We start from the raw sequence: 12,707 nt of genomic DNA on the forward strand, positions 1-12,707 counted from the left end.
CAGCCGTTCGCAGTACCATCACAGCAATTGTTACTGACTGAGGAAATCGGGTTTCATCTAAGACAGGGCATGAGCGCCGCAATCCTGCCGCCGCCTTTTCTTTAGCTGCACCGCGGAAAGACGCAGTGGTGGGTGATGGGTGGCCGGCGGGGAGCGGCCAGTTGGCAGCTTCCGGCGGCGGCCGCGCTGGCGCTGGCGTCGCCACGTGGGGCCGGCTGGCGCGCGCCGCGGCCCCCGACGCCGCCCCCGCCGCCGCCGCCTCCGCCTCCGCCGCCGCCGCGGGCGTCGCGCCGCCTATATAAAGCGGTGCGTGTCCGCCGGCCCGACGCTTGGCCCCGCCGACCACCGCCGCCGCCGACCTCCGAGACGCCCCCGACGCCGCCGCCGACGCCGCCTCTGACGGACCGCACGACCACCCTGTCGCAGACCGCCGCCTCTCCGCCAAGGTGAGTGCGCGGTGCTCGCCAGCGGCGGCCCCACAAGCGCTCCTAGACGGCAAAGCCAGACCTCAGACCTCAGAGGATTTCGACAATGCTTCTAAATAGAAAATCCCTAAAAGAGGCTAACAAAATGTTGTAGTATGCCATCAACTGTACATACGTATGTTAAAACCTTTAATGGCTCATACGTCCACTATGTTATACATAAGAACATTCTCTCTGAAACCAACTGCCTTCACCAGCACCAAAAGTAAATACGTGATCAGCACGTCATCGGCAGATGATTTTTTATTTTATTTATGATGCGCCTGCAAAGGCTTAAAATCTAGCTCATAGACAAGAAAACAAATTTTGAAACAATAAATCGCGACTACTACTTGCTTTTTTTTCTCGGATAATTCACGCCAAACTCGTACAAACAGCTTCTGTAGCAACTTTTTATATTTACATACATTCCGTGATGGTGTTGTACACTAAAAGTTAAGCGTGAATTATCCGAGAGAAACCAGCTAATACTCACGATTTATTGTTTCATTTTGTTTCTTCTTCTATTGGCTAAGTACTGAGCCACTGCAAGCACATCATTTAAGGGTAGATATTGACGAAAACAAATTCAAAAAGCTTTTGATGATGCCGTGCAGACCACGGCTACGCTTGTTGTGCTAGTGAACGCAGCTCATTTCAAAGAGAATCTAGCAATTTCTATCAATTTCATGCAAGACGTAGCTACATAGTTACACCATATGTTGCCGTCACAAACTTGATTAAGTTGGTCCTACTTTCAGTCATATACATGGACCATCTCCTAGCGCTGGTCAAAAATTTCGTTACAGAATTTCGAGTTCTGATGCATTACAGGCTGTTGCCTTAATATTAAGTTAAGTAGGCAAACACTAGCGTTCTTATTACGTGTCACTAACACGCCTTCAATACCTGGAGACATCTGGCCTTTCGTTGCACAAGGTGGAAAACCTGTTTCGTGTCAAGGTGCCTGAGTTATTCTAAATCTGCTCGCTTCGCAACCCTGCCGAAAACTTCGTTCCTGCACAAATACAAATCGTATTCTCACTGTCTGTAGCTATCGACTTTCGAGTTCACTATATAACTCTACTTACAGGGAGATCAATGGCCACCAACAGAACTTAATATTTGACAGCCGTACGTGGTGTAGCTATATAAACTATATCAGCTGCAGAACACCACATTCTTAAATCTTTTATACAAATTTGGTTAGATACTGTTATGAATAATTTCATGTTGTGGTATTCGGAAAGCTGTAGCTCGACAAAAGATCATTCTTGCAGGGTATTCATCTTTAATATTATGAGTGTTGTAGAAAACTGTGATTATATCATTCGCGAAGAAGCAGCAAAAATTTCCATATTACTGTCTCCAGGAAGAAAACATATTTTAAAGCTTATTCCATTGAGTGATGGGCTGATTCGTACAACAAACGATTTCCGTAATGGCACAAGGAGACGGGCTCGATTCTACAGCAATTTTTATTAGGAATTTTGTATTAAAAACAACTTTGCAACCAAGACTGGCTCTTTATGTGTATATTTTACAGTTTATTTCACACATTCTTCTGGAACCTACGCGTAAGTAAGAATTCTATGGAAACTGTGTGTTTCGATAGCTTTCCCCTAAGATTAATTTCAACCGATATGACAAACTTCAGAAAAATCTGCACGTCATTCACTAAACAGACTTACTATGAATGCCCACAGTCTCAGATGGAAACTATAAAGAGTTCAAAAGGTAGGTCACAGGGAACGGAAGAACGTTCAGTACCTCATGCGGGCAAGAGAATCCAGAGTATACTCATAAGTCGCCGCACATATCATCGATATCTGTTGTATCTGGCAGACAGCTCATGACAACAAAACAGCTGATGACATTATAATTTCGACAAGTAACAAACCGCAAAGGAGCGGATATTTTTGAACAAGCTTCAGGACTCGCAGATATCTTGTCCACTAAGGTAATATAATTATTCAAATTGAAAATATGTACCGTTGTGACGGCCTTCGCGAGTGCTCGCGAAAAAGTAATAACAAGAATTTGGTTTTCAGGTTCATCATATCTTTAGCAAAAAGCTAATAAGCTAAAAAATTAAGCCCTAGAATTTTGACGCTTCTCAATTTCATCTGCTTTGACTGTCAAACATTGTTTAATGGGGCAGAAATCGTTCTATAGCAGGTACTTCACCTGCACACTTCGCTTTAAAAAATACAGTTTGTGCATACAAATCGCTACGATCATTAATCTCACCCACACTTTTTCGGACTTTTATTTATCGAGTGTCTATCACTATTTTGAATTCTGTATAAACTGTTCGGGATCATCAAGTGACGGAACATATCCTGTGTACATATGACGATGTTGCAATGTACTGTGTCTACGTTATTACTCACATTGCTGTTAGCTAAACTGGGCAGGCGCACATAAGAGCCAAATTACACATACCTTACTTAAACTGATATTAACCACTCATAGACATGGTTGACAGTCATGTAGAATATTTTAAAGGACGTCATATTCGACGTTGACGATAGATTTCTTCACTCAACGGCGAATATGATTTTCAAACGGATATATTTTTATCATTCACGTGACAAATTTTGCAGCTAATAACAATTACGTAATTGACGCCAAGGAACCTTACCTAAATTTTATATCGTGTTAACCGTGATTTGAAAATACTCGACTGAGCGAAAGCTAGTTGCCTGTGAGTAAATATACAACACTTTCTGATGGTTCCACAATTTCATTTTTAGTCTGCAGCAGCTATCAATTTTATTATTCCGCTGTACTAGGATAAATGGAGAAATAACGTAAGATAATTGATATTTAATTTTCAATATGCATTTATGTGCTATTTAACAGGTTTCTTAATTGTGAGCGATGTTCATAATAATAATTCGAGGCATAATGCGTAGAAATTCGTCAGAAGCGTTTAAGCTATTTTCACCTATATGCTACCAAAGTGAACAATGTATTATGGACTGAAGTTGCATTTACTGCAGACTTATTTTTAGAATACCCATTAGTTTTATTCTCTCGTTTGTCTCTCCTACAGCCGTATGTAGTTCATGGAGGAATCTTTTTATAAGCGGATGAGCGTGTCAGAAGAGTAGCAAAATTCTGACACTTTGTCACATGGAGGAAAAGGATTAAAACCGAGTTGTCCACACACACATATCAAAACTGTGGTGTATTCATTGCTAAGCGTTGAAGCTTTTAAAAGCTCTGACGCTGTACACAAAACTAGGATTTTGCTATAAAATGTATATCTTTTTAGCAAACGCAATAGGAATTCTGGCTTACATAGTACACTGTCGCAGTCCAGACAGGAGTTTATCCTCCATTGTTTAACATTTACAAAGGAGATTTCCGCGTGGGAATGCAACACATACTGTATGTGTGTAACTCCAACGTAGAGCCACAAGAGCAGGAAGTAACCCTCTGCAGTTTTCTTTGCCTTTCAGCATTAAACGGTACAAACAATTCACTCTACGGAAGTTGATACCCCTTGAGTGATTTGATCGGTTTAAAAGAACGTCTGCTTTCAAGTTTTACAGTTTTTTAGCCGTGCTGTTTAAGTACTTAACGGTATCGTATCTACAAGTAACAAAAATTTTTCTTAATTACATCAGAAAGAAAAATGTTTTATACATCTTCTTTCATAGAAATTCCGATACCCCACATTTAGCAGCCCTTTCTTATCGTTCAGATTATTTTCTATTACAGTTGCGGAAAATCATTTTTTTGTGGAGACAGTCTGTTCCTGAGTTATTTCTACAGCCGTTTGGCTGTGCAACAGCCACACTTTCAGATACAGTAGAAATGAGATATTTTCCTGTGGAAGATAATAAGTAGGAAAATATGGTCTTCTTTTCTCTGTTCAAATGGCTCTGAGCACTATGGCACTTAACTTCTAAGGTCATCAGTCCCCTAGGACTTAGAACTGCTTAAACCTAACTAACCTAAGGACATCACACACATCCATGCCCGAGGCAGGATTACAACCTGCGACTGTAGCGGTCGCGCGCTTCGAGACTGCAGCGCCTAGAACCGCTCGGCCACCCCGGCCGGCTTGTTTCTCTGTAAACCTAAGCAAACGATACGTGTTATATCACTGAACTTCTCTTTTAAATGAATTTAAATGAAGTTAAAAGTATACCATTGTTTTTAAAGGAAGTTGCTCAGATACCACGTTATATTTTTAAAAAATACATGTGCAACCAGTACAGCAAATTACTTCTCATTTGTGTGCTATAATTTGCCACTTCCACTCCTCGATCTGCCTATGAAACACTCTAGATGTACAAGTTACGTGGTTAAACGTGAATACGAGAAGTATGCAGCACCACATATGGAAGGAAACAGGCGACGTACTGTTCTTCCCTCCTGGTTAGAAAAGTGAGAAGGCCTTAAAAAATTAAATACTTCTTGTCAGCGAGTGTTACAATAAATAATATCATGAAGGAAGCTAAGGAAGTTAGCAAATATAGATATCAGAAAAATCATGAAAAATGTAAAGAACCCATAAGATTTGCAACTATAGATTGTAGCATAGTCAGAATTCTACAGTGTTACTTAAATTACTGGAATCGATTGGCAAATGTTCGTCGAATACTGCCGAGAGTCCTTCACCTTCGTCACAGAAGTTACTAAGCTAGTTAAGATCTACACCTCACTCGTTAGAGCGAATGGTGTCCAGCAGTATGAAGCACAGTTCAGGTTTCAGCAGTATCATCTGTACCACATACGTGCCCGTTTATCAAATCACACACACACACACACACGCGCGCGCGCATTATAAGCGATCTCATGATAACTATAGATATTGTCGTCATATCTGTCCCACTTTCTGCTTGTTATTCACTGTTGCTGTGAATAGATCGATGACAAAGTGAGTCGCTGCCTCAGATTTATCGTTTCTTTACTCTACTGTTTAATATTTTATTTTCAAGCAATCTAGTGACTGGTTCGGTGCGTTATACCACGAATTCATATCTAGTACCAGTCTCTTCATCGTAGATCAGCACTCTCATTTACCCTACGCCCTAAATTATTTGTTGTGTGTATTTCAGTGCCAGTCTTCGGGTACAGTTCTCCCCACTACAGCTCCTTCAAATACAATGGAAGTTATCGTCCTGTCAATGTGTTCCATATGTTTCGCTCTTCGGCAGTTCTACGCAAACCTTCACATTTCTCATCTGAGCAGACCACCTGATCTTCAACAGCCTTCTGTAGCACATCTCAAACGCTCCGATTTTCTTCTTTTCCTGTTTTCCCATAGTCTGTGGTTCACCACCACATAACGTTGTGTTCCAAACTTACACTCTCAGAAACTTCTCTGTATTATAGACGCTCTTTAAGAATTGATTTGCTGGAAAAAATTTCTTTTAGCTGTAAACAAAACACCACCGGTTAGTTGATTAAAATCCGGGAAATCTGCCACTGAACACTTCACGCATGTTCCTGCCTTCAAGCCGGTGTCTGCCCATTCACTTTGTGCTTGAATTTAGTGCGTATTTCCCTACCATATGCCTCGTTGAATCGCTGCCTCCCAGCGGAAAGGCTGCAGCATAGTCGAAACAATCTTGACTGCATGTGGGCGGGAATTATCCTCCGAGAGAATGATGAAGTCCGTCAACATTCCTAGGCGCTTGGACTTAACGGCGCGCTTCAGTTTTTGCATAGCCTTCACGTACTGCTTTGAGTTAATTGTGGCTCCGTGTTCCATAAAGTCAATGAGGAGCTGGTTGACGGACGGCATCATTCTCTTGCAGGATAATGCCGCCCACATATTTCCAAGACTGCTTCGATTATACCGCAGGCTTTTCGCTAGAAAGCCCTTCCCATCGCCCGTATAATGCTGTTCTCTCCCCATGCGACTTACACATTTTTGGAACCGTGAAGAAAGATATTCGTGGTCGTCGATTTGCTTCGGACGGAAAGTTGGACGCCTGCGTGCGATCATAGTTCTGTGGGCAGCCGCAAATATTTTTGCTTGAAGGCATTAATTGTTTTCTCACAGTGAGATAAATCTATTTACAGTTATGGCGATTACTTTTGACATCATAAACAGTTTTGATAACTAACTAATATTTTCCAAAAGGCCGCACATAAAAACAGATAGGTTGGCGGCTCATACCTCGGGTTTTTATTGGTGATAGAAAGTTAGGCTCAAGTGTTATGGATAGCCCTTTGGCTACGAATCATTCGTACAGCCAACAGTAAGATCGTCTTAGCGTCACTATCCTACAGCTCAGGGTCAAAGTATGAATATTAAAATCTCCTCCCGCTTAGGCAGATGGAGCAAATCGGTTGCTTCTTGTTGTATTTGAAGTGGTCTGTGGTGGACCTTTTTTAAGGGGCTTATGGGGGCACCATTCGTTCATGAGTGGTTTCTCGGAAACCCAAAAACTTTTTTTTGTTGCTTTTTCGTAGCAAAACCAAGCCACCGATTGCAAGACGGCTGTGCTCAGGAAATGGCTGAAATTTTTATGAGGCATTTCTAAGATCCGCACCTCGAACAAACTAGAAAATTACTCCCGAGATACAGAGGTTCAAAGCTATCCTAGCTGCACACGTAAAATTCGGTGTGAGGTGAAAACACAGTTTTTAAAGTGACATATCACGGAGAATTATACTGTGTAGTATCCCCGTTATCATCGGAAGTGTTCTGGAAACCCCGTGTTTTAGCACACAAGCAAATGCAAAATTTTTGCGCTCGTAAAATGCGCACTGAGATGCACAATTACATAATTTTGCGTTATTTCAATTTCACGTAAGTAAACCATCAAAATTTTACTGATCCATATAATGCTTTTCATCTGAGCGACCTGCCCTGCTGTAGCAGCCAGAAGAAGGACGACAGTGGAAAAATGTTCTTTTCGGAATACAAAAAGGCGAATATGCTCCTTTTTAAAGGGCTCTGCCAGAAAAGTGGAGTACCAGCTGTGTCATTCTACCTTCATTAGCACCTTTAAAAAAATTTCAGAACTTTTAGTATATGAACATATTCGACCTTTCTTGTTCTGAGAGAGAAGAAGACAGTGGCAGTGGTAAGGAGATGGAAAAGTAATAAATACTGGCTGATAGTGGGCAGTGGTTGTATTACAGAAGGAGGGAAGGAGATAATGGTAATGTGTAAGAAAGAGAGGGACACAATGGTAGTGGAACATGGTTCACAGTGACAGAAAGGGCTAGGAAAAGAGTCAAGGAGACAGGGAAAGTGGGGGAGAAATAAAGACAAGGAGGATGTGGAGGGTGTTAGAGCTGCTGATAAAGAGAGACAGAGTCTATGACAATGACAGTTAAATAAGAGTGGTATAGTGACAGTGAAAAGAGACAACAGCAGTAAAAATAAAGGAAGCAGATAGTAAGAGTAAGAGAGAGCAAGACAGAGACAGGAGACATTAATAGTAGAACAGATCGAAGGAGACTGTGGCTGTGTGAATGAAGACAGTCACAGAGACTCAAAGAGGTAACTACAATGAGTTGGGTGGAGCGAGGGAGGGAGTGAGTGAGTGAGAATAGGCAAGTGGGACTGAAGAGATATGAGCGACTTACAACGATGGGCTAGTGAGTATAAGGGACTTAACTTAGGGAAGCTTGTAAGAGTGAGAGAATATCTTCAGATGTCAAAGTTTTTGGGAATTCTTTTAAAGGTACCGAGGAAGACAGAATGAAGCAGCTGGTAAGCCATTTTTCAGTCACAGTTCTTTGAACTGGAACGTGTTCGCCTTTTTTCTGCTCCGATAGGAGCATTTTTGCGTTACTGCTCTAACTGCGTAGAATAACTACAAAGTAGGAAATGAAGCTACTTTTTGACATGTGGTCACAGCGTCTCCAAATTGCCTTTCTGTGACGACAATTTTCTATTGGAAATATTCACGGGATGAAATCTTATTACAGATATTTTTGTTAACATGAAAGGGACCGCGCTGTGGCGACCGAGTAGGCCAATTTTTGTTCACCCCGTATTTTTAAAAGTCCAGCGCTCTTATGACACCAGATGCCTGATCAGTGCAGTCGCTGACCAACTCCAGTATTCGGTTACAGGAGGATTCATCTAAGATGGACGGAGTACAGATGTCTATGGTTACATTGACTAGAATTGCGAAAAAGTACATACAAATACAAAATAAAATGATTAATTTAACAACAGTAGTTCTGCTCAAACATCTGGGATTTATGTAAACGACAGAGAATAATGGATAATAATATTTATTAAAGAAAGGACATCTAAAATGAACGGGAAGTGGTCCTACGATATACAGTTAAAATGCAGACAGAAAATACCCTTACCAAATGCAGTAAAGTTACGTTGAGACTGATACGAGAATGGTAGAAAAATCCAAAAACCAGTCGTGGCCGACTCACGAAAACTAAGTCCATTTCGTGACCACAATATATGAAAGATTCACCAACTCAATATAATTTAGAGTTCAACATAATTACTCACAAATTAACAAACGCCATACGAAGATTAGTAACTCATACTCTGTCTATTCTGAGTTCCGTAAATAAAGCGGCAAAAGTTAGAGTCCTGCACCGGAGCACATTCAGACCTTTCGAAATATAAAGTCTCTTCAAAAGTTGTCCGCAACTCGTGGTCGTGCGGTAGCGTTCTCGCTTCCGACGCCCGGGTTCCCGGGTTCGATTCCCGGCGGGGTCAGGGATTTTCTCTGCCTCGTGATGACTGGGTGTTGTATGTTGTCCTTAGGTTAGTTAGGTTTAAGTAGTTATAAGTTCTAGGGGACTGATGACCATAGATGTTAAGTCCCATAGTGCTCAGAGCCATTTGAACCATTTGTCTTCAAAAGTTGAAGTATTGTAGGGGTGTTCACCTCCAAGAAACTATCACCTTTACGACTGAATCACGCACTGTACCCTAGGCAGGCCTGCATCCTTCCAGAACTCGCCACAAAGTGTTCCGAATCACTCCACTGAGCTCTTCACTCGAGAAGTCGCAGCCTTCACTTGACTCTCATAGTGTTCCGCTACTGTCTGCTACTCCACTGGCTAAAGACCGTCCCCACCAAAAATTCATCGTCCGTAAGCTCTTCGGATACGATCTGATTCAACTAATATATTACAACACAGTTTAAATAAAGAAATGCTACAAACATTCGGTCACACTCAGACCATTCACAGTAAATATAGGTAAAGGTTTATCCGTAATTAAGTAAGCCAGTATTCTGTCGCAAGTGCACTCACCTTAAATGACAACGAATTATCGTTAATTGTTGTTTGATCAAATAATCATCAAATGGCTTTCATTCAAAGAAATCTAAAATCTGAGGACTTCTGAAAACTTTGTTTCGACTGCCTCTCCTGTCCCCTGACGAAACTGATGTCTGCTTCGTCGGAGACCTAATATAGCGCAAACCTAACAATGAACATCTAGAATTTTTTCATTATTTATTACATGCCTATTTTCTTGCAGGTAGAGACTTTCCACCTCTTATGTAGGCAGACAGTAGTAGTAGTTCTGAACGGACTAGTACCTGGGGTGACGTATTCCGTCCTAACTTGAAATGGGAGGAAAAATTTTATCCCGGTATGATAGCTTATGGGAATCAGCACCCACTGTATGGAAAAAGAAGAAAGCAACTAATGGGAATCAGTATGTCCGCTGTCAGATAAATATGGTGCCAGCTAATGGGAATCAAGACTTCCATATTGAAATCAATTCGGGGTCAGCCGTTTGAAACGCGAAAACTTTCCAAATGGAGACTAATTTTCTAGAGCGTACATGAAGTTCATGGGCAAATCTCACGGACATCCCACACAACGAAACTCTTAGCAATATCATATCGGTCAACTTAAACTGGATTTCTTCTTAATAACGTCATGTTTCACCACAAAGAGTTGCTGACTGCAATTTCTTTTACATGCAAGCAGTTTCAATCCGTAGACCATCATCAGGTGTAAAATATTGATAACCGCGTACAATGAGGTGTAAAACCATTGGCGTCAAATAATATTTGTATCTGCCAACATCGACAAATCATGCCTTTTATATTATTCGACGCCATTTGTTTCATATAGCCTTGTTGATGTAAATATTTTGTGATGCCTGATGATGGTCTGTGGACCGAAACTCTTTGTGTAATAAAGAAACATTTTAAGCAGTTGTTGCCAGTGAATAGTGACGTTTTTTCAAAGATTTACCTTATTTGGAGCACCACCTTCTTTCTGAATACCTCTCTAAGCCTGCTTATGGGCTTTCACGTCTGTGGCCCAAATAAAAGAAATATCCCTAGCTGTTCGAGGTGTATAACGCTTGTTCAGTGGTGCTAAAGGAAAAGACAGGCAAGATAACATACGTGGTCAACGGTGAGACTGATTAAAAGCGTGGACACGTAGTGTCCAGCGTACGGTCCCCAGTACTGGTTTATCCAACGTCAGCTCTCACATATACTAGAATGAGATTTTCACTCTGCAGCGGAGTGTGCACTGATATGAAACTTCCTCGCAGATTAAAACTGTTGACCCGGACCGAGACTCGAACTCTAGACCTTTGCCTTTCGCCGGCAAGTGCTCTACCATCTGAGCAACGACTCACACCGCGTCCGCACAGCTCTACTTCTGCTAGTACCTCGTCTCCTACTTTCCAAACTTCACAGAAGCTCTCCTGCGAACCTTGCAGAACTAGCACTCCCGGAAGAAAGATATTGCAGAGACACTGCTTAGCCACAGCCTGGGGGATGTTTCTAGAATGAAATTTTCATTCTGCAGCGGAGTGTGCACTGATATGAAACTTCGTGGCAGATTAAAACTGTGTGCCGTATCGAGACTCGAACTCGGGGCCTTTGCCTTTCGTGGGCAAGTGCTCTACCATCTGAGCTATCCTAGTCGTGCTTGGGTAGCTCAAATGGTAGAGCACTTGCCGGCGAAAGGCAAAGGTCCCGAGTTTGAGTTTCGGTCCGGCACACAGTTTTAATCCCACATATACTATAAAACTCTTCCTGTACAGCGACACTATCAAGTTACCATTTCCATTCCTCGTAAATGACACGTCATTAAAATATATACACTCGATGGAAATATTCACTTCCGCAGTGGCCACAGCGTCATATCCAATATATCCAGTGTCATTCATACCGAAACCCCTACTGGGCCTGCTACCGGAAAGATATCTATTCCTAAAATGGTTTATGTGCCAACAGCGCGCTCGGTTCACACAGCTGCCGCCTGCACTCCTAGCTCGAGTTCTTGCTCGTACTTCACTGCTGTATTGCAACGTCTCAAAGGTCGGCGAGCGGGTGCTGAAGAAAATATACATAGTGACCGAAAGTTTCCGATTTTTGACGATCTGCCAGCTGAGGACTGCAGCGTGACGTGACGGTGGAGGGGAGAAAAAGGAAGTTGAGGGGATATGTAATTACGTATTTTACTTTCCCCTTGTAAGGTTACGCGTATTCAGGAGAGTTAGGGCCGCCCAGTACTGGTATGAGGTAAGATGAATTTGCTTGTGCCGCTGAACGCTAGTGGGCAGAGGTCTCTGGGGGCGTAGCGGCGGTTACGACCTGCGGGTAGCTGACCTGTAGAAGCGAGTCCAGGTAGTGAGACTAGCTGCGTCGCTGGAAATAGGAAAAATCCCGAAGCTGGAAACTTGACACTTGTTACTCAAAAAAGGCTCTGAGCACTAAGCGACTTAACTTCTGAGGTCATCAGTCGCCTAGAACTTAGAACTAATTAAACCTAACTAACCTAAGGACAGCACACACATCCATGCCCGAGACAGGATTCGAACCTGCGACCGTAGCGGTCGCTCGGCTCCAGACTGTAGTGCCTAGAACCGCACGGTCACTCCGGCCGGCTGACACTCGTTACTCGCTTGGCCTTTGTGCAGGACATGATCCAAGCAATGGCGGAGTGTTAGTGAATCTTAAACCTGGCTAAGCTACAGCTCTTTGAGATTCTACAAGAACTCAGAGTCAAATATTAGTGCAAATCTGAATACATCTTCTATCTCAGAAAAATGAGGCACATCCAATGACACCACAATATTTCAGTATCCTTAAAACTACAGAAGCTAATATTTCAAGGTGAATAAACATTTTCACAATGAACCTCTGAATTAACAAATTTTAATTTCAACAAACTGTATTTCAGATTATAGCATTAGACTATAGCTATCATCCCTGAAAGCTACGTATCTGTATCTATCTTCTCTATTGATTTACGACGTCTTTTATAACACTCTCATTATGTAAATGTTTGTCAGAACATCCTGTTCCC

The 12,707-nt window shown here is 42.1% G+C and overlaps 1 protein-coding gene across 1 annotated transcript in view; it reads left to right on the forward strand.

Annotated features, from left to right (window-relative positions):
* Positions 1–358: 358 nt before the first annotated feature.
* Positions 359–12,707, forward strand: part of LOC124622394 (prothoracicostatic peptide-like) — a 618,742-nt gene continuing 606,393 nt past the window's right edge. The window contains exon 1 of the mRNA XM_047148083.1: positions 359–446. The gene's annotated coding sequence lies outside the window, so the exon portion shown is untranslated. The remainder of the gene's footprint in view (positions 447–12,707) is intronic.

This window comes from Schistocerca americana, chromosome 7 (assembly GCF_021461395.2).
Source record: "Schistocerca americana isolate TAMUIC-IGC-003095 chromosome 7, iqSchAmer2.1, whole genome shotgun sequence".
In the NCBI taxonomy this organism is placed as follows: domain Eukaryota; kingdom Metazoa; phylum Arthropoda; class Insecta; order Orthoptera; family Acrididae; genus Schistocerca; species Schistocerca americana.